Source organism: Lissotriton vulgaris, chromosome 12 (genome assembly GCF_964263255.1).
Source record: "Lissotriton vulgaris chromosome 12, aLisVul1.2, whole genome shotgun sequence".
Taxonomy (NCBI): Eukaryota; Metazoa; Chordata; class Amphibia; order Caudata; family Salamandridae; genus Lissotriton; species Lissotriton vulgaris.
In genome coordinates, this window is record NC_141700.1 from 443,875,973 (window position 1) to 443,899,722 (window position 23,750).

A 23,750-nucleotide genomic window follows, 5' to 3' on the forward strand; every position below is an offset into this window, starting at 1 on the left:
AAAAATCAACTTTCCGTTTTACAACATACATCTGTAGTGCAAGAGAAGATTCAGAAAGAGGTTAGCCGGGGACGGGTGGCCGGCCCGTTTAGTGTACCCCCGGTATCGGATTTTGTCTGTTCTCCGTTAGGGGTGGTCCCCAAGAAGGACCCAGGTGAGTTTCGTTTGATCCATAATCTGTCTGCTCCACATGGTCTTTCGGTGAACGATGCAATTGATCCAGAAGTTTGTTCGGTGCGATACGCATCGTTTGACGAGGCAGTAGCCATCTTGAATCGCCTGGGGCCCGGGACGTTGATGGCGAAATCAGATATCGAGTCAGCGTTCCGGTTGCTCCCGGTACACCCAGACGACCAGCGTCTTCTGGGATTCGGGTTTCAGGGGTCATTTTACATGGATAGGTGTATGCCAATGGGATGCTCTATATCATGTGCTTATTTTGAGAAATTCAGTACTTTCCTGCAATGGGTGTTCACTAAGAAAACGGGTTTCCGAAATGTAATGCACTACCTTGACGACTTTTTGTTCCTTGGCCCCGCCGGAAATCCCGAATGTGCCCAGGCCTTAGCTGAATTCTGTGTGTTGATGGGTCATTTTGGCGTGCCATTGGCACCGGGTAAAACTATGGGTCCCACGACTTGCCTCGAGTTTTTGGGGATCGAGTTGGACTCAAGGGAGGGGTGTTTCCGTTTACCAGCTAGCAAAGTGTTGAAATTCAGGGCAGCCCTCCAAGTATGTTTAAATGCATCTAAGGTTACACTGCATCAGTTGCAACAATTGGTGGGAAAGTTGAACTTTGCCTTGAGGGTGATCCCAATGGCCCGCCCCTTTTCCCGCTCAATTGCCCAAGCGATGGTTGGCCTAAAGGAGGGCCATCATCGCACGAGGTTATCGGCTGAGGTCCGCCAGGACATGCGGATTTGGTTAGCATTTTTGGCGGACTTCAATGGCCGAGTCGTCTGGAACAAGCCAGCCGTGTCCTCCGAAGAGCTTGGGCTATGGACAGATTCAGCGGGAAGCATAGGCTTTGGCGCCATCTTCGGCACAAAATGGTCTGCACAAAGGTGGCCCCCATGGTGGCACGAGAAGGGGCTGACGAGTAATATTGCTTTCCTTGAATTATTTCCCATTCTGGTGGCCCTGAGAACCTGGCCAGAAGGTTTCAGAGATCATTCTGTCGTGTTCTGGTCCGACAATATGACCGTTGTAGAATGCATCAATAGTCAGGCAGCCCGTTGTAAATTGATTTTGAGACTGCTCAAAGAAATTGTCTTACTGTGTATGCAACTGAACGTGATATTCAGAGCAAAACATGTCCCGGGGGTGATGAATCAGGCTGCTGATGCACTGTCTCGTTTTCACATGCAGGCTTTCTCGGGTTTCCTTCCTTCAGCGGACCCAGAGCCGGCACCCTTCCCCGAAGCTCTCTGGTCTCTCGGTGCCCCGAACTTCGTCACCTCGTGGGAGAGAGTCTAGCACCCAGGACAAGGAAGGCATATGAAGGGGCGTTTCAGGCCTATTTAGCCTTTTTGGGGGCAGAGAGAGGGGGACTTTGGGGTCAGGAAGAGTGGGTAGTACATTTTCTGATGTCCTTACGTAGGGCTGGGAAGTCGGTGGCTACGGCCCAAAGGCATCGTGCCGCCATTTCCTTTGTTGCCAGGGCCCATGGCATCCAGGACCCGACAGCGTCTTTTACAGTACAAAAGGCGCTGCGTGGGTGGCAACGCCTAGAGGGTCGCAGAGTAGACGTAAGACGACCGATAGGTCTAGATAGGTTGTCCCAGTTACTGGCCACACTCCCTAACACATGCTCGTCTCCTTTCGAGACCTGTTTGTTCCGGACTGCATTTACGCTGGCATTTCACGGGGCTATGAGGATAAGTGAGCTGGTTGCAAGGAACAAGCAGGATGTGGCGGGGGGCTTGTGCAGGGAACATATTCAGATCAGGGGCGATGCGATGATTGTCTCCTTTCTCAGGTCCAAGACTGACCAAGATGGGAGGGGGGACTGCACGATCATTCGCAGAACCCCCGGGTCAACCATGTGTCCGGTACAGTGCTTAGAAGATTACCTAGCACGAAGGGTGGCATCATGGGGGGGGACATTGTTGAGGCATGCAGACGCCACCCCGCTGACGAGGTTTCAGTTTCAGCGGGTGCTTGCAATGGCCATTGCCGCAGCGGGCTTGGACCCGGGCGAATTTGGGACCCATTCCTTTCGAATAGGGGCTGCCACTGAAGCTACAGCCAGGGGTCTTAATGTGGAACAAGTGAAACGAGTGGGGCGTTGGTCCTCCAATTGTTATAAGAGGTACGTGCGATTGCACATGTTGTGAAGCTGTAATCATGTACTCACGCTTCTTGTCTTTTGTTTGTTTTCAGTTGCGCAAGCCTACGCGGCAGGGCGGACTGTGCAGTCGACCCAACACCAGGCCAGCGGTCGCACATCACCGGCTGTGAGAAAGGAGGTGTGGGTCGTGGGCCACTCATACGTGAGACGGGCCGCAGACGTATTCAAAGCAGGTGACATGATTCACGTACCTGGGGGATACGGGTACAGAGTGTCCTTCTACGGAAGGGGCGGTCTCTGTATTGACCAGTTTCAAGCATTCTTTGAGGGTTTGTTAGAGCGGATGAGGTCACCGCCGTCCATAGTCATAGTGCATTTGGGGGGCAATGATTTGGTCACCACCGGTAGACGACTTCTCCTGGAAGCTATGCTTTCCACGGTAAGTTGGTTAGCGAGGAGAGTTCCGGGGTGCATAATTGCGTGGTCTCATATGATCCCACGAAAAGTGTGGCGGGGGGCTATCTCGATCCCTGCTTTGAATCATTCGGTTAGAAAACTGAATAACAAAGTGAGTAGGTTGTTCCGTTCCAAGACATTGCATTCGATCTCGCATAGTTGTATTAATGATGACAGTATGTATTTGGGGGATGGTGTGCATTTGTCGAGGGTGGGGAATGAGTTACTCATAGGAGACTTCTTAGCTTGGTTAAAATCGTTAAAACATGACCTTTAGGTAGGAGTTTTGTGGGGGGTTCGGATAGCCGGTCAACTATCCGGACCTGTGGCGGTAAGGTCATGATCGGTGAGCACTAATTGGTAGATCCCTATGAGTGGGCGTCACCCAACACGGATGGGAGCGCTCGGGAGAGGTGGCCATTGGCCCCTCAATGGGGAGGCGGTCCCGTCTAAGGGCGGGTCGCCGGAAGTAAAGGAAAGGCGGTCAAGGCCCCTTCCTTTGTAGGAGGGGTTACAGCCCCCTCCTGGGGAATTTCCCGGGGCCAGTGTCATCTGCGACGGCAGATGCGGTAAGTTGTGTGGGGTGGGGGGGAGGTCCACGATACCTTCTAGATACCACACACAAGTCTTCGAACGACCTTTAAATGGCGTCGAGTCTTAAGTGCCCCCGTCAAGTCAAGGGAAATTGTTAGTAGTTGCACTTGAGGTAAGCCTCTGTGCTGTCGCCCCTCCCAAGTGGGAGGGGTAAGTCTGGTTAGGGATCTTGACACCGGTTATGACCTTGCCGTTGGCCCTTAAACGTTAGGATGTACAATTTCAGTGTTTCTAGAGAATGTTTTTGTAGGATGCTAGTTCGGCTAGGAGAACCTCTGTATTAGAGAATATGTTAAGGTTAGCCAAACATCGCAATGTGATAATGAAATTGTACATAACATGAAACGTTTAATGTTTTAATTTTTTGTTTTAATAAATACGGCCGGGAGGGTCACTCCCTCCCACATCCAAAAACTTTAAGAACTGTTTCCGGTTTCCCTCCTTTTGGGGATTGTGTTGAGAGGGGGTGGCGGGTATCTCAGCCATATGGAAAGGGGCGACCACTCGGTCCCCCCGAACGTATGGCGGAGTGCCTCGATCCCCCCGGGAAGCCATTTTTGGGCGGGAGGCGCGTCTCGGCTGGTATGCCCGAAGCGGCGTAGCCAGGGCGCGCTTTTTCCCGCCCTAGAGTGGGCTGGCCTAGACACCGACGTAGCCAGCCCCGCCCTAGGGGCAGGCAGGGGCGGGTTCTCGCCCGCCCTGAAGACGGATAAAAAGAGACGCAAGACCAGAAGACGTCCTCTTGTTCTTGTGCTCCGAAGCTGCACCTCCTCGCTACCCGTGAGCTCGGGACAGAACGAAGAGCCAATTTTGACCCACCCACCAGCCCCTGAGGACAGCAAGTTGTTGTGCAATAAAGCGAATTTTATAAGTATGTTTTCCGTTTCGTTTGCAGGCTGTGAAAGTATCAGTTTGTTGTGGATCATAATAAAGTATGGTGAATATCGTGTAAGTTGTTACGATTAAAATGATTTGATGTAGAGTTGCATTTTTAAGCATGTCCTTTCGGTCGTAGCGACCAATGTTTTCATAGGTTTGAGTAAGAATTGTCGTATTTATTTTGGTAGGCGGTAAGGTCATGATCGGTGAGCACTAATTGGTAGATCCCTATGAGTGGGCGTCACCCAACACGGATGGGAGCGCTCGGGAGAGGTGGCCATTGGCCCCTCAATGGGGAGGCGGTCCCGTCTAAGGGCGGGTCGCCGGAAGTAAAGGAAAGGCGGTCAAGGCCCCTTCCTTTGTAGGAGGGGTTACAGCCCCCTCCTGGGGAATTTCCCGGGGCCAGTGTCATCTGCGACGGCAGATGCGGTAAGTTGTGTGGGGTGGGGGGGAGGTCCACGATACCTTCTAGATACCACACACAAGTCTTCGAACGACCTTTAAATGGCGTCGAGTCTTAAGTGCCCCCGTCAAGTCAAGGGAAATTGTTAGTAGTTGCACTTGAGGTAAGCCTCTGTGCTGTCGCCCCTCCCAAGTGGGAGGGGTAAGTCTGGTTAGGGATCTTGACACCGGTTATGACCTTGCCGTTGGCCCTTAAACGTTAGGATGTACAATTTCAGTGTTTCTAGAGAATGTTTTTGTAGGATGCTAGTTCGGCTAGGAGAACCTCTGTATTAGAGAATATGTTAAGGTTAGCCAAACATCGCAATGTGATAATGAAATTGTACATAACATGAAACGTTTAATGTTTTAATTTTTTGTTTTAATAAATACGGCCGGGAGGGTCACTCCCTCCCACATCCAAAAACTTTAAGAACTGTTTCCGGTTTCCCTCCTTTTGGGGATTGTGTTGAGAGGGGGTGGCGGGTATCTCAGCCATATAAACACGAAAACATACTCAATCACTACGCAAGTATTATTATGTTTTATTAAACAGGTACTCTTATAAAACCCAATTTCATTTCTTGAATTCTTTAAAAAAAAATCATGAAGGTATTAATATTGCTCAAATCTAGGTAGAAATTTCATCTACGTCTTTCTCATAGATAAGTAATTTTTTCATTTTGCAATAACAGTATTCATTCTATGATCTTGAAAATACTTGGGTTTTTATACGGTTAAAGATGATCTGTTCAACAGTAAGATGAATCAGACTTTTATATTTTAATTGTATCGGAATAAGACCTAATGAAAATGATTTGTTATATAACAATGAGAAAAGCAAGGCACTGCTGAGAGTTGAACTCAGGATCTCCCGTTTACTAGACAGGCGCTTTAACCAGCTAAGCCACAGCACCCACTTGCTTCTTTATTTTGAAACACTTTTCTTTATGGTGTTCAAGAGAATATTGCTTTTTCACTTTCATATTCTTTTCTAAGTTCACACACTTCTCTACTCAAACACTTAAGATGAATGAAGACTCTTCACTCATTCAAAAACACCTCTCTTATTTGAAGTTTACCCTATTCATATCATTTTAAAATATACCTTGCTGAAGAATGGATTAGTTGAATTCAACAATAGAGTGATCATTCACCTCTATCTTGTTCTTTGTCATTTTCTTTTCCCTATTTCAGTCAATGCATTCCTACAAAAATCTTCACAATACCAAGCATTTTATTTAATTTTTAAGATAACTTATTCTAAAGTTCATAGAACCAGATGTTTATTCTTAAATTGTATTCAACACTTGTTTGATGAAAATTATTCGGAAAGCAAGGAGAAAACAGTTGGGTGCTGCTGATATTTGAACTCATGATTTCCTGTTTACGAGACAGGCGCTTTAACCACTAAGCCACAGCACCAACCTTAATAGTAAAAAATGCATAAATAATTCATTGTTGAGGATGAAAATGTGTTTTCTGCTATAAATTCTTCTTTATATGTATTGTAATCTTAAACACGAAAAGATACTCAATCACTACGCAAGGATTGATATGTTTTAATAAACAGGTACTCTTATAAAACCCAATTTTATTTCTTGAATTCTTTACAATTTTTTTTCATGAAGGTAATGATATTGCTCCAATCTAGGTAGACATTTCATCTACGTCTTTCTCATAGATATGTATTTTTTTCATTTTGCAATAACAGTATTCATTCTATAATCTTGAAAATACTTGGGTTTTTATAAGGTTAAAGATGATCTGTTCAACAGTAAGATGAATCAGACTTTTATATTTTATTTGTATCGGAATAAGACCTAATGAAAATGATTTGTTATATAACAATGAGAAAAGCAAGGCACTGCTGAGAGTTGAACTCAGGATCTCCTGTTTACTAGACAGGCGCTTTAACTAGCTAAGCCACAGCACCCACTTGATTCTTAAATTTGAAACACTTTTCTTTATGGTGTTCAAGAGAATATTGCTTTTTCACTTTCATATTCTTTTCTAAGTTCACACACTTCTCTACTCAAACACTTAAGATGAATGAAGACTCTTCACTTATTCAAAAACACCTTTCTAATTTGAAGTTTACCCTATTCATATCATTTTAAAATATACCTTGCTGAAGAATGGATTAGTTGAATTCAACAATAAAGTGATCATTCACCTCTATCTTGTTCTTTGTCATTTTCCTTTCCCTATTTCAGTCAATGCATTCCTACAAAAATCTTCACAATACCAAGCATTTTATTTAATTTTTAAGATAACTTATTCTAAAGTTCATAGAACCAGATGTTTATTCTTAAATTGTATTCAACATTTGTTTGATGAAAATTATTCGGAAAGCATGGAGAAAACAGGTAGGTGCTGCTGAGATTTGAACTCTGAATTTCCTGTGTACGAGACAGGCGCTTTAACCACTAAGCCACAGCACCAACGTTAATAGTAAGAAATGCATAAATAATTCATTGTTGATGATGAAAATGTGTTTCCTGCTATAAATTCTTCTTTATATGTATTGTAATCTTAAACACGAAAACATACTCAATCACTACGCAAGTATTAATATGTTTTAATAAACAGGTACTCTTATAAAACCCAATTTCATTTCTTGAATTCTTTACAATTTTTTTTCATGAAGGTATTAATATTGCTCAAATCAAGGTAGACATTTCATTTACGTCTTTCTCATAGATAAGTATTTTTTTCATTTTGCAATAACAGTATTCATTCTATAATCTTGAAAATACTTGGGTTTTTATAATGTTAAAGATGATCTGCTCAACAGTAAGATGAATCAGACTTTTATATTTTAATTGTATCGGAATAAGACCTAATGAAAATGAATTGTTATATAACAATGAGAAAAGCAAGGCACTGCTGAGAGTTGAACTCAGGATCTCCTGTTTACTAGACAGGCGCTTTAACCAGCTAAGCCACAGCACCCACTTGATTCTTAAGTTTGAAACACTTTTCTTTATGGTGTTCAAGAGAATATTGCTTTTTCACTTTCATATTCTTTTCTAAGTTCACACACTTCTCTACTCAAACATTTAAGATGAATGAAGACTCTTCACTTATTCAAAAACACCTCTCTAATTTGAAGTTTACCCTATTCATATCATTTTAAAATATACCTTGCTGAAGAATGGATTAGTTGAATTCAACAATAGAGTGATCACTCACCTCTATCTTGTTCTTTGTCATTTTCTTTTCCCTATTTCAATCAATGCCTTCCTACAAAAATCTTCACAATACCAAGCATTTTATTTAATATTTAAGATAACTTATTCTAAGGTTCATAGAACTAGATGTTTATTCTTAAATTGTATTCAACATTTGTTTGATGAAAATTATTCGGAAAGCATGGAGAAAACAGTTAGGTGCTGCTGAGATTTGAACTCAGGATTTCCGGTTTACGAGACAGGCGCTTTAACCACTAAGCCACAGCACCAACGTTAATAGTAAGAAATGCATAAATAATTCATTGTTGATGATGAAAATGTGTTTCCTGCTATAAATTCTTCTTTATATGTATTGTAATCTTAAACACGAAAACATACTCAATCACTACGCAAGTATTATTATGTTTTATTAAACAGGTACTCTTATAAAACCCAATTTCATTTCTTGAATTCTTTAAAAAAAAATCATGAAGGTATTAATATTGCTCAAATCTAGGTAGAAATTTCATCTAAGTCTTTCTCATAGATATGTATTTTTTTCATTTTGCAATAACAGTATTCATTCTATAATCTTGAAAATACTTCTGTTTTTATAAGGTTTAAGATGATTTGTTCAACAGTAAGATGAATCAGACTTTTATATTTTAATTGTATCGGAATAAGACCTAATGAAAATGATTTGTTATATAACAATGAGAAAAGCAAGGAGCTGCTGAGATTTGAACTCAGGATCTCTTTTTTACTAAACAGGTGCTTTAACCAGCTAAGCCACAGCAACCACTTGATTCTTTATTTTGAAACACTTTTCTTTATGGTGTTCAAGAGAACTTTGCTTTTTCACTTTCATATTCTTTTCTAAGTTCACACACTTCTCTACTCAAACACTTAAGATGAATGAAAACTCTTCACTTATTCAAAAACACCTCTCTAATTTGAAGTTTACCCTATTCATATCATTTTAAAATATACCTTGCTGAAGAATGGATTAGTTGAATTCAACAATAGAGTGATCATTCACCTCTATCTTGTCCTTGTCATTTTCTTTTCCCTATTTCAGTCAATGCATTCCTACAAAAATTTTCATAATACCAAGCATTTTATTTAATTTTTAAGATAACTTATTCTAAAGTTCATAGAACCAGATGTTTATTCTTAAATTGTATTCAACACTTGTTTGATGAAAATTATTCGGAAAGCAAGGAGAAAACAGTTGGGTGCTGCTGATATTTGAACTCATGATTTCCTGTTTACGAGACAGGCGCTTTAACCACTAAGCCACAGCACCAACCTTAATAGTAAAAAATGCATTAATAATTCATTGTTGATGATGAAAATGTGTTTTCTGCTATAAATTCTTCTTTATATGTATTGTAATCTTAAACACGAAAAGATACTCAATCACTACGCAAGGATTGATATGTTTTAACAAACAGGTACTCTTATAAAGCCCAATTTTATTTCTTGATTTCTTTACAATTTTTTTTCATGAAGGTAATGATATTGCTCCAATCTAGGTAGATATTTCATCTACGTCTTTCTCATAGATATGTATTTTTTTCATTTTGCAATAACAGTATTCATTCTATAATCTTGAAAATACTTGGGTTTTTATAAGGTTAAAGATGATCTGTTCAACAGTAAGATGAATCAGACTTTTATATTTTAATTGTACCGGAATAAGACCTAATGAAAATGATTTGTTATATAACAATGAGAAAAGCAAGGTACTACTGAGAGTTGAACTCAGGATCTCCTGTTTACTAGACAGGCGCTTTAACCAGCTAAGCCACAGCACCCACTTGATTCTTAAATTTGAAACACTTTTCTTTATGGTGTTCAAGAGAATATTGCTTTTTCACTTTCATATTCTTTTCTAAGTTCACACACTTCTCTACTCAAACACTTAAGATGAATGAAGACTCTTCACTTATTCAAAAACACCTCTCTAATTTGAAGTTTACCGTATTCATATCATTTTAAAATATACCTTGCTGAAGAATGGATTAGTTGAATTCAACAATAAAGTGATCATTCACCTCTATCTTGTTCTTTGTCATTTTCCTTTCCCTATTTCAGTCAATGCATTCCTACAAAAATCTTCACAATACCAAGCATTTTATTTAATTTTTAAGATAACTTATTCTAAAGTTCATAGAACCAGATGTTTATTCTTAAATTGTATTCAACATTTGTTTGATGAAAATTATTCGGAAAGCATGGAGAAAACAGGTAGGTGCTGCTGAGATTTGAACTCTGAATTTCCTGTGTATGAGACAGGCGCTTTAACCACTAAGCCACAGCACCAACGTTAATAGTAAGAAATGCATAAATAATTCATTGTTGATGATGAAAATGTGTTTCCTGCTATAAATTCTTCTTTATATGTATTGTAATCTTAAACACGAAAACATACTCAATCACTACGCAAGTATTATTATGTTTTATTAAACAGGTACTCTTATAAAACCCAATTTCATTTCTTGAATTCTTTAAAAAAAAATCATGAAGGTATTAATATTGCTCAAATCTAGGTAGAAATTTCATCTACGTCTTTCTCATAGATAAGTAATTTTTTCATTTTGCAATAACAGTATTCATTCTATGATCTTGAAAATACTTTGGTTTTTATAAGGTTAAAGATGATCTGTTCAACAGTAAGATGAATCAGACTTTTATATTTTAATTGTATCGGAATAAGACCTAATGAAAATGATTTGTTATATAACAATGAGAAAAGCAAGGTACTGCTGAGAGTTGAACTCAGGATCTCCTTTTTACTAAACAGGTGCTTTAACCAGCTAAGCCACAGCACCCACTTGATACTTTATTTTGAAACACTTTTCTTTATGGTGTTCAAGAGAATATTTCTTTTTTACTTTCATATTCTTTTCTAAGTTCACACACTTCTCTACTCAAACACTTAAGATAAATGAAGACTCTTCAGTCATTCAAAAACACCTCTCTAATTTGAAGTTTACCCTATTCATATCATTTTAAAATATACCTTGCTGAAAAATTGATTAGTTGAATTCAACAATAGAGTGATCATTCACCTCTACCTTGTTCTTTGTCATTTTCTTTTCCCTATTTCAGTCAATGCATTCCTACAAAAATCTTCACAATACCAAGAATTTTATTTAATTTTTAAGATAACTTATTCTAAAGTTCATAGAACCAGATGCTTATTCTTAAATTGTATTCAACACTTGTTTGATGAAAATTATTCGGAAAGCAAGGAGAAAACAGTTGGGTGCTGCTGATATTTGAACTCATGATTTCCTGTTTACGAGACAGGCGCTTTAACCACTAAGCCACAGCACCAACGTTAATAGTACAAAATGCATAAATAATTCATTGTTGATGATGAAAATGTGTTTTCTGCTATAAATTCTTCTTTATATGTATTGTAATCTTAAACACGAAAAGATACTCAATCACTACGCAAGGATTGATATGTTTTAATAAACAGGTACTCTTATAAAACCCAATTTCATTTCTTGAATTCTTTACAATTTTTTTTCATGAAGGTAATAATATTGCTCCAATCTAGGTAGACATTTCATCTACGTCTTTCTCATAGATAAGTAATTTTTTCATTTTGCAATAACAGTATTCATTCTATGATCTTGAAAATACTTGGGTTTTTATAAGGTTAAAGATGATCTGTTCAACAGTAGGATGAATCAGACTTTTATATTTTAATTGTATCGGAATAAGACCTAATGAAAATGATTTGTTATATAACAATGAGAAAAGCAAGGCACTGCTGAGAGTTGAACTCAGGATCTCCTGTTTACTAGACAGGCGCTTTAACCAGCTAAGCCACATCACCCACTTGATTCTTTATTTTGAAACACTTTTCTTTATGGTGTTCAAGAGAATATTGCTTTTTCACTTTCATATTCTTTTCTAAGTTCACACACTTCTCTACTCAAACACTTAAGATGAATGAAGACTCTTCACTCATTCAAAAACACCTCTCTAATTTGAAGTTTACCCTATTCATATCATTTTAAAATATACCTTGCTGAAGAATGGATTAGTTGAATTCAACAATAGAGTGATCATTCACCTCTATCTTGTTCTTTGTCATTTTCTTTTCCCTATTTCAGTCAATGCATTCCTACAAAAATCTTCACAATACCAAGCATTTTATTTAATTTTTAAGATAACTTATTCTAAAGTTCATAGAACCAGATGTTTATTCTTAAATTGTATTCAACACTTGTTTGATGAAAATTATTCGGAAAGCAAGGAGAAAAGAGTTGGGTGCTGCTGATATTTGAACTCATGATTTCCTGTTTATGAGACCGGCGCTTTAACCACTAAGCCACAGCACCAACGTTAATAGTACAAAATGCATAAATAATTTATTGTTGATGATAAAAATGTGTTTTCTGCTATAAATTCTTCTTTATATGTATAGTAATCTTAAACACGAAAAGATACTCAATCACTCCGCAAGGATTGATATGTTTTAATAAACAGGTACTCTTATAAAACCCAATTTCATTTCTTGAATTCTTTACAATTTTTTTTCATGAAGGTAATAATATTGTTCCAATCTAGGTAGACATTTCATCTACGTCTTTCTCATAGATAAGTAATTTTTTCATTTTGCAATAACAGTATTCATTCTATGATCTTGAAAATACTTGGGTTTTTATAAGGTTAAAGATGATCTGTTCAACAGTAAGATGAATCAGACTTTTATATTTTAATTGTATCGGAATAAGACCTAATGAAAATGATTTGTTATATAACAATGAGAAAAGCAAGGCACTGCTGAGAGTTGAACTCAGGATCTCCTGTTTACTAGACAGGCGCTTTAACCAGCTAAGCCACAGCACCCACTTGATTCTTACATTTGAAACACTTTTCTTTATGATGTTCAAGAGAATATTGCTTTTTCACTTTCATATTCTTTTCTAAGTTCACACACTTCTCTACTCAAACACTTAAGATGAATGAAGACTCTTCACTTATTCAAAAACACCTCTCTAATTTGAAGTTTACCCTATTCATATCATTTTAAAATATACCTTGCTGAAGAATGGATTAGTTGGCTTCAACAATAGAGTGATCATTCACCTCTATCTTGTTCTTTGTCATTTTCTTTTCCCTATTTCAGTCAATGCATTCCTACAAAAATCTTCACAATACCAAGCATTTTATTTAATTTTTAAGATAACTTATTCTAAAGTACATAGAACCAGATGTTTATTCTTAAATTGTATTCAACATTTGTTTGATGAAAATTATTTGGAAAGCATGGAGAAAACAATAAGGTGCTGCTGAGATTTGAACTCAGGATTTCCTGTTTACGAGACAGGCGCTTTAACCACTAAGCCACAGCACCAACGTTAATAATAAGAAATGCATAAATAATTTATTGTTGATGATGAAAATGTGTTTCCTGCTATAAATTCTTCTTTATATGTATTGTAATCTTAAACACGAGAAGATACTCAATCACTACGCAAGTATTAATATGTTTTAATAAACAGGTACTCCTATAAAACCCAATTTCATTTCTTGAATTCTTTAAAAAAAAATTATGAAGGTATTAATATTGCTCAAATCTAGGTAGAAATTTCATCTACGTCTTTCTCATAGATATGTATTTTTTTCATTTTGCAATAACAGTATTCATTCTATAATCTTGAAAATACTTCTGTTTTTATAAGGTTTAAGATGATCTGTTCAACAGTAAGATGAATCAGACTTTTATATTTTAATTGTATCGGAATAAGACCTAATGAAAATGATTTGTTATATAACAATGAGAAAAGCAAGGCACTGCTGAGATTTGAACTCAGGATCTCCTTTTTACTAAACAGGTGCTTTAACCAGCTAAGCCACAGCACCCACTTGATTCTTTATTTTGAAACACTTTTCTTTATGGTGTTCAAGAGAATATTGCTTTTTCACTTTCATATTCTTTTCTAAATTCACACACTTCTCCACTCAAACACTTAAGATGAATGAAGACTCTTCAGTCATTCAAAAACACCTCTCTAATTTGAAGTTTACCCTATTCATATCATTTTAAAATATACCTTGCTGAAGATGGATTAGTTGAATTCAACAATAGAGTGATCACTCACCTCTATCCTTTTCTTTGTCATTTTCTTTTCCCTATTTCAGTCAATGCATTCCTACAAAAATCTTCACAATACCAAGCATTTTATTTAATTTTTAAGATAACTTATTCTAAAGTTCATAGAACCAGATGTTTATTCTTAAATTGTATTCAACACTTGTTTGATGAAAATTATTCGGAAAGCAAGGAGAAAACAGTTGGGTGCTGCTGATATTTGAACTCATGATTTCCTGTTTACAAGACAGGGGCTTTAACCACTAAGCCACAGCACCAATGTTAATAGTAAGAAATGCATAAATAATTCATTGTTGATGATGAAAATGTGTTTCCTGCTATAAATTCTTCTTTATATGTATTGTAATCTTAAACACGAAAAGATACTCAATCACTACGCAAGTATTAATATGTTTTAATAAACAGGTACTCTTATAAAACCCAATTTCATTTCTTGAATTCTTTAAAAAAAAATCATGAAGGTATCAATATTGCTCAAATCTAGGTAGAAATTTCATCTACGTCTTTCTCATAGATATGTATTTTTTTCATTTTGCAATAACAGTATTCATTCTATAATCTTGAAAATACTTCTGTTTTTATAAGGTTTAAGATGATCTGTTCAACAGTAAGATGAATCAGACTTTTATATTTTAATTGTATCGGAATAAGACCTAATGAAAATGATTTGTTATATAACAATGAGAAAAACAAGGAGCTGCTGAGCTTTAAACTCAGGATCTCCTTTTTACTAAACAGGTGCTTTAACCAGCTAAGCCACAGCAACCACTTGATTCTTTATTTTGAAACACTTTCCTTTATGGTGTTCAAGAGAACTTTGCTTTTTCACTTTCATATTCTTTTCTAAGTTCACACACTTCTCTACTCAAACACTTAAGATGAATGAAAACTCTTCACTTATTCAAAAACACCTCTCTAATTTGAAGTTTACCCTATTCATATCATTTTAAAATATACCTTGCTGAAGAATGGATTAGTTGAATTCAACAATAGAGTGATCATTCACCTCTATCTTGTCCTTGTCATTTTCTTTTCCCTATTTCAGTCAATGCATTCCTACAAAAATTTTCATAATACCAAGCATTTTATTTAATTTTTAAGATAACTTATTCTAAAGTTCATAGAACCAGATGTTTATTCTTAAATTGTATTCAACACTTGTTTGATGAAAATTATTCGGAAAGCAAGGAGAAAACAGTTGGGTGCTGCTGATATTTGAACTCATGATTTCCTGTTTACGAGACAGGCGCCTTAACCACTAAGCCACAGCACCAACCTTAATTGTAAAAAATGCATAAATAATTCATTGTTGATGATGAAAATGTGTTTTCTGCTATAAAATCTTCTTTATATGTATTGTAATCTTAAACACGAAAAGATACTCAATCACTACGCAAGGATTGATATGTTTTAATAAACAGGTACTCTTATAAAACCCAATTTTATTTCTTGAATTCTTTACAATTTTTTTTCATGAAGGTAATGATATTGCTCCAATCTAGGTAGACATTTCATCTACGTCTTTCTCATAGATATGTATTTTTTTCATTTTGCAATAACAGTATTCATTCTATAATCTTGAAAATACTTGGGTTTTTATAAGGTTAAAGATGATCTGTTCAACAGTAAGATGAATCAGACTTTTATATTTTAATTGTATCGGAATAAGACCTAATGAAAATGATTTGTTATATAACAATGAGAAAAGCAAGGCACTGCTGAGAGTTGAACTCAGGATCTCCGGTTTACTAGACAGGCGCTTTAACCAGCTAAGCCACAGCACCCACTTGATTCTTAAATTTGAAACACTTTTCTTTATGGTGTTCAAGAGAATATTGCTTTTTCACTTTCATATTCTTTTCTAAGTTCACACACTTCTCTACTCAAACACTTAAGATGAATGAAGACTCTTCACTTATTCAAAAACACCTCTCTAATTTGAAGTTTACCCTATTCATATCATTTTAAAATATACCTTGCTGAAGAATGGATTAGTTGAATTCAACAATAAAGTGATCATTCACCTCTATCTTGTTCTTTGTCATTTTCCTTTCCCTATTTCAGTCAATGCATTCCTACAAAAATCTTCACAATACTAAGCATTTTATTTAATTTTTAAGATAACTTATTCTAAAGTTCATAGAACCAGGTGTTTATTCTTAAATTGTATTCAACATTTGTTTGATGAAAATTATTCGGAAAGCATGGAGAAAACAGGTAGGTGCTGCTGAGATTTGAACTCTGAATTTCCTGTGTACGAGACAGGCGCTTTAACCACTAAGCCACAGCACCAACGTTAATAGTAAGAAATGCATAAATAATTCATTGTTGATGATGAAAATGTGTTTCCTGCTATAAATTCTTCTTTATATGTATTGTAATCTTAAACACGAAAACATACTCAATCACTACGCAAGTATTATTATGTTTTATTAAACAGGTACTCTTATAAAACCCAATTTCATTTCTTGAATTCTTTAAAAAAAAATCATGAAGGTATTAATATTGCTCAAATCTAGGTAGAAATTTCATCTACGTCTTTCTCATAGATAAGTAATTTTTTCATTTTGCAATAACAGTATTCATTCTATGATCTTGAAAATACTTGGGTTTTTATAAGGTTAAAGATGATCTGTTCAACAGTAAGATGAATCAGACTTTTATATTTTAATTGTATCGGAATAAGACCTAATGAAAATGATTTGTTATATAACAATGAGAAAAGCAAGGCACTGCTGAGAGTTGAACTCAGGATCTCCTGTTTACTAGACAGGCGCTTTAACCAGCTAAGCCACAGCACCCACTTGATTCTTTATTTTGAAACACTTTTCTTTATGGTGTTCAAGAGAATATTGCTTTTTCACTTTCATATTCTTTTCTAAGTTCACACACTTCTCTACTCAAACACTTAAGATGAATGAAGACTCTTCACTCATTCAAAAACACCTCTCTAATTTGAAGTTTACCCTATTCATATCATTTTAAAATATACCTTGCTGAAGAATGGATTAGTTGAATTCAACAATAGAGTGATCATTCACCTCTATCTTGTTCTTTGTCATTTTCTTTTCCCTATTTCAGTCAATGCATTCCTACGAAAATCTTCACAATACCAAGCATTTTATTTAATTTTTAAGATAACTTATTCTAAAGTTCATAGAACCAGATGTTTATTCTTAAATTGTATTCAACACTTGTTTGATGAAAATTATTCGGAAAGCAAGGAGAAAAGAGTTGGGTGCTGCTGATATTTGAACTCATGATTTCCTGTTTACGAGACAGGCGCTTTAACCACTAAGCCACAGCACCAACCTTAATAGTAAAAAATGCATAAATAATTCATTGTTGAGGATGAAAATGTGTTTTCTGCTATAAATTCTTCTTTATATGTATTGTAATCTTAAACACGAAAAGATACTCAATCACTACGCAAGGATTGATATGTTTTAATAAACAGGTACTCTTATAAAACCCAATTTTATTTCTTGAATTCTTTACAATTTTTTTTCATGAAGGTAATGATATTGCTCCAATCTAGGTAGACATTTCATCTACGTCTTTCTCATAGATATGTATTTTTTTCATTTTGCAATAACAGTATTCATTCTATAATCTTGAAAATACTTGGGTTTTTATAAGGTTAAAGATGATCTGTTCAACAGTAAGATGAATCAGACTTTTATATTTTAATTGTATCGGAATAAGACCTAATGAAAATGATTTGTTATATAACAATGAGAAAAGCAAGGCACTGCTGAGAGTTGAACTCAGGATCTCCTGTTTACTAGACAGGCGCTTTAACCAGCTAAGCCACAGCACCCACTTGATTCTTAAATTTGAAACACTTTTCTTTATGGTGTTCAAGAGAATATTGCTTTTTCACTTTCATATTCTTTTCTAAGTTCACACACTTCTCTACTCAAACACTTAAGATGAATGAAGACTCTTCACTTATTCAAAAACACCTTTCTAATTTGAAGTTTACCCTATTCATATCATTTTAAAATATACCTTGCTGAAGAATGGATTAGTTGAATTCAACAATAAAGTGATCATTCACCTCTATCTTGTTCTTTGTCATTTTCCTTTCCCTATTTCAGTCAAAGCATTCCTACAAAAATCTTCACAATACCAAGCATTTTATTTAATTTTTAAGATAACTTATTCTAAAGTTCATAGAACCAGATGTTTATTCTTAAATTGTATTCAACATTTGTTTGATGAAAATTATTCGGAAAGCATGGAGAAAACAGGTAGGTGCTGCTGAGATTTGAACTCTGAATTTCTTGTGTACGAGACAGGTGCTTTAACCACTAAGCCACAGCACCAACGTTAATAGTAAGAAATGCATAAATAATTCATTGTTGATGATGAAAATGTGTTTCCTGCTATAAATTCTTCTTTATATGTATTGTAATCTTAAACACGAAAACATACTCAATCACTACGCAAGTATTAATATGTTTTAATAAACAGGTACTCTTATAAAACCCAATTTCATTTCTTGAATTCTTTACAATTTTTTTTCATGAAGGTATTAATATTGCTCAAATCAAGGTAGACATTTCATTTACGTCTTTCTCATAGATAAGTATTTTTTTCATTTTGCAATAACAGTATTCATTCTATAATCTTGAAAATACTTGGGTTTTTATAAGGTTAAAGATGATCTGCTCAACAGTAAGATGAATCAGACTTTTATATTTTAATTGTATCGGAATAAGACCTAATGAAAATGAATTGTTATATAACAATGAGAAAAGCAAGGCACTGCTGAGAGTTGAACTCAGGATCTCCTGTTTACTAGACAGGCGCTTTAACCAGCTAAGCCACAGCACCCACTTGATTCTTAAGTTTGAAACACTTTTCTTTATGGTGTTCAAGAGAATATTGCTTTTTCACTTTCATATTCTTTTCTAAGTTCACACACTTCTCTACTCAAACATTTAAGATGAATGAAAACTCTTCACTTATTCAAAAACACCTCTCTAATTTGAAGTTTACCCTATTCATATCATTTTAAAATATACCTTGCTGAAGAATGGATTAGTTGAATTCAACAATAGAGTGATCATTCACCTCTATCTTGTTCTTTGTCATTTTCTTTTCCCTATTTCAGTCAATGCATTCCTACGAAAATCTTCACAATACCAAGCATTTTATTTAATTTTTAAGATAACTTATTCTAAAGTTCATAGAACCAGATGTTTATTCTTAAATTGTATTCAACACTTGTTTGATGAAAATTATTCGGAAAGCAAGGAGAAAAGAGTTGGGTGCTGCTGATATTTGAACTCATGATTTCCTGTTTACGAGACAGGCGCTTTAACCACTAAGCCACAGCACCAACCTTAATAGTAAAAAATGCATAAATAATTCATTGTTGAGGATGAAAATGTGTTTTCTGCTATAAATTCTTCTTTATATGTATTGTAATCTTAAACACGAAAAGATACTCAATCACTACGCAAGGATTGATATGTTTTAATAAACAGGTACTCTTATAAAACCCAATTTTATTTCTTGAATTCTTTACAATTTTTTTTCATGAAGGTAATGATATTGCTCCAATCTAGGTAGACATTTCATCTACGTCTTTCTCATAGATATGTATTTTTTTCATTTTGCAATAACAGTATTCATTCTATAATCTTGAAAATACTTGGGTTTTTATAAGGTTAAAGATGATCTGTTCAACAGTAAGATGAATCAGACTTTTATATTTTAATTGTATCGGAATAAGACCTAATGAAAATGATTTGTTATATAACAATGAGAAAAGCAAGGCACTGCTGAGAGTTGAACTCAGGATCTCCTGTTTACTAGACAGGCGCTTTAACCAGCTAAGCCACAGCACCCACTTGATTCTTAAATTTGAAACACTTTTCTTTATGGTGTTCAAGAGAATATTGCTTTTTCACTTTCATATTCTTTTCTAAGTTCACACACTTCTCTACTCAAACACTTAAGATGAATGAAGACTCTTCACTTATTCAAAAACACCTTTCTAATTTGAAGTTTACCCTATTCATATCATTTTAAAATATACCTTGCTGAAGAATGGATTAGTTGAATTCAACAATAAAGTGATCATTCACCTCTATCTTGTTCTTTGTCATTTTCCTTTCCCTATTTCAGTCAATGCATTCCTACAAAAATCTTCACAATACCAAGCATTTTATTTAATTTTTAAGATAACTTATTCTAAAGTTCATAGAACCAGATGTTTATTCTTAAATTGTATTCAACATTTGTTTGATGAAAATTATTCGGAAAGCATGGAGAAAACAGGTAGGTGCTGCTGAGATTTGAACTCTGAATTTCCTGTGTACGAGACAGGTGCTTTAACCACTAAGCCACAGCACCAACGTTAATAGTAAGAAATGCATAAATAATTCATTGTTGATGATGAAAATGTGTTTCCTGCTATAAATTCTTCTTTATATGTATTGTAATCTTAAACACGAAAACATACTCAATCACTACGCAAGTATTAATATGTTTTAATAAACAGGTACTCTTATAAAACCCAATTTCATTTCTTGAATTCTTTACAATTTTTTTTCATGAAGGTATTAATATTGCTCAAATCAAGGTAGACATTTCATTTACGTCTTTCTCATAGATAAGTATTTTTTTCATTTTGCAATAACAGTATTCATTCTATAATCTTGAAAATACTTGGGTTTTTATAAGGTTAAAGATGATCTGCTCAACAGTAAGATGAATCAGACTTTTATATTTTAATTGTATCGGAATAAGACCTAATGAAAATGAATTGTTATATAACAATGAGAAAAGCAAGGCACTGCTGAGAGTTGAACTCAGGATCTCCTGTTTACTAGACAGGCGCTTTAACCAGCTAAGCCACAGCACCCACTTGATTCTTAAGTTTGAAACACTTTTCTTTATGGTGTTCAAGAGAATATTGCTTTTTCACTTTCATATTCTTTTCTAAGTTCACACACTTCTCTACTCAAACATTTAAGATGAATGAAAACTCTTCACTTATTCAAAAACACCTCTCTAATTTGAAGTTTACCCTATTCATATCATTTTAAAATATACCTTGCTGAAGAATGGATTATTTGAATTCAACAATAGAGTGATCATTCACCTCTATCTTGTCCTTGTCATTTTCTTTTCCCTATTTCAGTCAATGCATTCCTACAAAAATTTTCATAATACCAAGCATTTTATTTAATTTTTAAGATAACTTATTCTAAAGTTCATAGAACCAGATGTTTATTCTTAAATTGTATTCAACACTTGTTTGATGAAAATTATTCGGAAAGCAAGGAGAAAACAGTTGGGTGCTGCTGATATTTGAACTCATGATTTCCTGTTTACGAGACAGGCGCTTTAACCACTAAGCCACAGCACCAACCTTAATAGTAAAAAATGCATAAATAATTCATTGTTGATGATGAAAATGTGTTTTCTGCTATAAATTCTTCTTTATATGTATTGTAATCTTAAACACGAAAAGATACTCAATCACTACGCAAGGATTGATATGTTTTAATAAACAGGTACTCTTATAAAGCCCAATTTTATTTCTTGAATTCTTTACAATTTTTTTTCATGAAGGTAATGATATTGCTCCAATCTAGGTAGACATTTCATCTACGTCTTTCTCATAGATATGTATTTTTTTCATTTTGCAATAACAGTATTCATTCTATAATCTTGAAAATACTTGGGTTTTTATAAGGTTAAAGATGATCTGTTCAACAGTAAGATGAATCAGACTTTTATATTTTAATTGTATCGGAATAAGACCTAATGAAAATGATTTGTTATATAACAATGAGAAAAGCAAGGCACTGCTGAGAGTTGAACTCAGGATTTCCTGTTTACTAGACAGGCGCTTTAACCAGCTAAGCCACAGCACCCACTTGATTTTTAAATTTGAAACACTTTTCTTTATGGTGTTCAAGAGAATATTGCTTTTTCACTTTCATATTCTTTTCTAAGTTCACACACTTCTCTACTCAAACACTTAAGATGAATGAAGACTCTTCACTTATTCAAAAACACCTCTCTAATTTGAAGTTTACCCTATTCATATCATTTTAAAATATACCTTGCTGAAGAATGGATTAGTTGAATTCAACAATAGAGTGATCATTCACCTCTATCTTGTTCTTTGTCATTTTCCTATCCCTTTTTCAGTCAATGCATTCCTACAAAAATCTTCACAATACCAAGCATTTTATTTAATTTTTAAGATAACTTATTCTAAAGTTCATAGAACCAGATGTTTATTCTTAAATTGTATTTAACATTTGTTTGATGAAAATTATTCGGAAAGCATGGAGAAAACAGTTAGGTGCTGCTGAGATTTGAACTCCAGATTTCCTGTTTACGAGACAGGCACTTTAACCACTAAGCCACAGCACCAACGTTAATAGTAAGAAATGCATAAATAATTCATTGTTGATGATGAAAATGTGTTTCCTGCTATAAATTCTTCTTTATATGTATTGTAATCTTAAACACGAAAACATACTCAATCACTACGCAAGTATTATTATGTTTTATTAAACAGGTACTCTTATAAAACCCAATTTCATTTCTTGAATTCTTTAAAAAAAAAATCATGAAGGTATTAATATTGCTCAAATCTAGGTAGAAATTTCATCTAAGTCTTTCTCATAGATATGTATTTTTTTCATTTTGCAATAACAGTATTCATTCCATAATCTTGAAAATACTTCTGTTTTTATAAGGTTTAAAATGATCTGTTCAACAGTAAGATGAATCAGACTTTTATATTTTAATTGTATCGGAATAAGACCTAATGAAAATGATTTGTTATATAACAATGAGAAAAACAAGGCGCTGCTGAGATTTGAACTCAGGATCTCCTTTTTACTAAACAGGTGCTTTAACCAGCTAAGCCACAGCACCCACTTGATTCTTTGTTTTGAAACACTTTTCTTTATGGTGTTCAAGAGAACTTTGCTTTTTCACTTTCATATTCTTTTCTAAGTTCACACACTTCTCTACTCAAACACTTAAGATGAATGAAAACTCTTCACTTATTCAAAAACACCTCTCTAATTTGAAGTTTACCCTATTCATATCATTTTAAAATATACCTTGCTGAAGAATGGATTAGTTGAATTCAACAATAGAGTGATCATTCACCTCTATCGTGTCCTTGTCATTTTCTTTTCCCTATTTCAGTCAATGCATTCCTACAAAAATCTTCATAATACCAAGCATTTTATTTAATTTTTAAGATAACTTATTCTAAAGTTCATAGAACCAGATGTTTATTCTTAAATTGTATTCAACACTTGTTTGATGAAAATTATTCGGAAAGCAAGGAGAAAACAGTTGGGTGCTGCTGATATTTGAACTCATGATTTCCTGTTAACGAGACAGGTGCTTTAACCACTAAGCCACAGCACCAACCTTAAGAGTAAAAAATGCATACATAATTCATTGTTGATGATGAAAATGTGTTTTCTGCTATAATTTCTTCTTTATATGTATTGTAATCTTAAACACGAAAAGATACTCAATCACTACGCAAGTATTAATATGTTTTAATAAACAGGTACTCCTATAAAACCCAATTTCATTTCTTGAATTCTTTAAAAAAAAAATTATGAAGGTATTAATATTGCTCAAATCTAGGTAGAAATTTCATCTACGTCTTTCTCATAGATATGTATTTTTTCATTTTGCAATAACAGTATTCATTCTATAATCTTTAAAATACTTCTGTTTTTATAAGGTTTAAGATGATCTGTTCAACAGTAAGATG

At 34.8% G+C, this 23,750-nt stretch overlaps 10 non-coding genes across 10 annotated transcripts; all 10 read right to left on the reverse strand.

The window, feature by feature from the left end:
• Positions 1–5,503: 5,503 nt before the first annotated feature.
• TRNAT-AGU (transfer RNA threonine (anticodon AGU)) lies at positions 5,504–5,577 on the reverse strand. Its single transcript has one exon. It is a non-coding gene; the product is annotated as a tRNA-Thr (tRNA).
• A 1,964-nt stretch (positions 5,578–7,541) lies between these two features.
• TRNAT-AGU (transfer RNA threonine (anticodon AGU)) lies at positions 7,542–7,615 on the reverse strand. The gene has a single exon. It is a non-coding gene; the product is annotated as a tRNA-Thr (tRNA).
• Positions 7,616–9,576: 1,961 nt separating this feature from the next.
• TRNAT-AGU (transfer RNA threonine (anticodon AGU)) lies at positions 9,577–9,650 on the reverse strand. Its single transcript has one exon. It is a non-coding gene; the product is annotated as a tRNA-Thr (tRNA).
• Positions 9,651–12,631: 2,981 nt separating this feature from the next.
• Positions 12,632–12,705, reverse strand: TRNAT-AGU (transfer RNA threonine (anticodon AGU)). Its single transcript has one exon. It is a non-coding gene; the product is annotated as a tRNA-Thr (tRNA).
• A 435-nt stretch (positions 12,706–13,140) lies between these two features.
• TRNAT-CGU (transfer RNA threonine (anticodon CGU)) lies at positions 13,141–13,213 on the reverse strand. The gene has a single exon. It is a non-coding gene; the product is annotated as a tRNA-Thr (tRNA).
• A 3,486-nt stretch (positions 13,214–16,699) lies between these two features.
• Positions 16,700–16,773, reverse strand: TRNAT-AGU (transfer RNA threonine (anticodon AGU)). The gene has a single exon. It is a non-coding gene; the product is annotated as a tRNA-Thr (tRNA).
• Positions 16,774–17,718: 945 nt separating this feature from the next.
• TRNAT-AGU (transfer RNA threonine (anticodon AGU)) lies at positions 17,719–17,792 on the reverse strand. The gene has a single exon. It is a non-coding gene; the product is annotated as a tRNA-Thr (tRNA).
• A 945-nt stretch (positions 17,793–18,737) lies between these two features.
• On the reverse strand, positions 18,738–18,811 carry TRNAT-AGU (transfer RNA threonine (anticodon AGU)). The gene has a single exon. It is a non-coding gene; the product is annotated as a tRNA-Thr (tRNA).
• Positions 18,812–19,756: 945 nt separating this feature from the next.
• TRNAT-AGU (transfer RNA threonine (anticodon AGU)) lies at positions 19,757–19,830 on the reverse strand. The gene has a single exon. It is a non-coding gene; the product is annotated as a tRNA-Thr (tRNA).
• A 945-nt stretch (positions 19,831–20,775) lies between these two features.
• On the reverse strand, positions 20,776–20,849 carry TRNAT-AGU (transfer RNA threonine (anticodon AGU)). Its single transcript has one exon. It is a non-coding gene; the product is annotated as a tRNA-Thr (tRNA).
• Between the last annotated feature and the right edge of the window lie 2,901 nt (positions 20,850–23,750).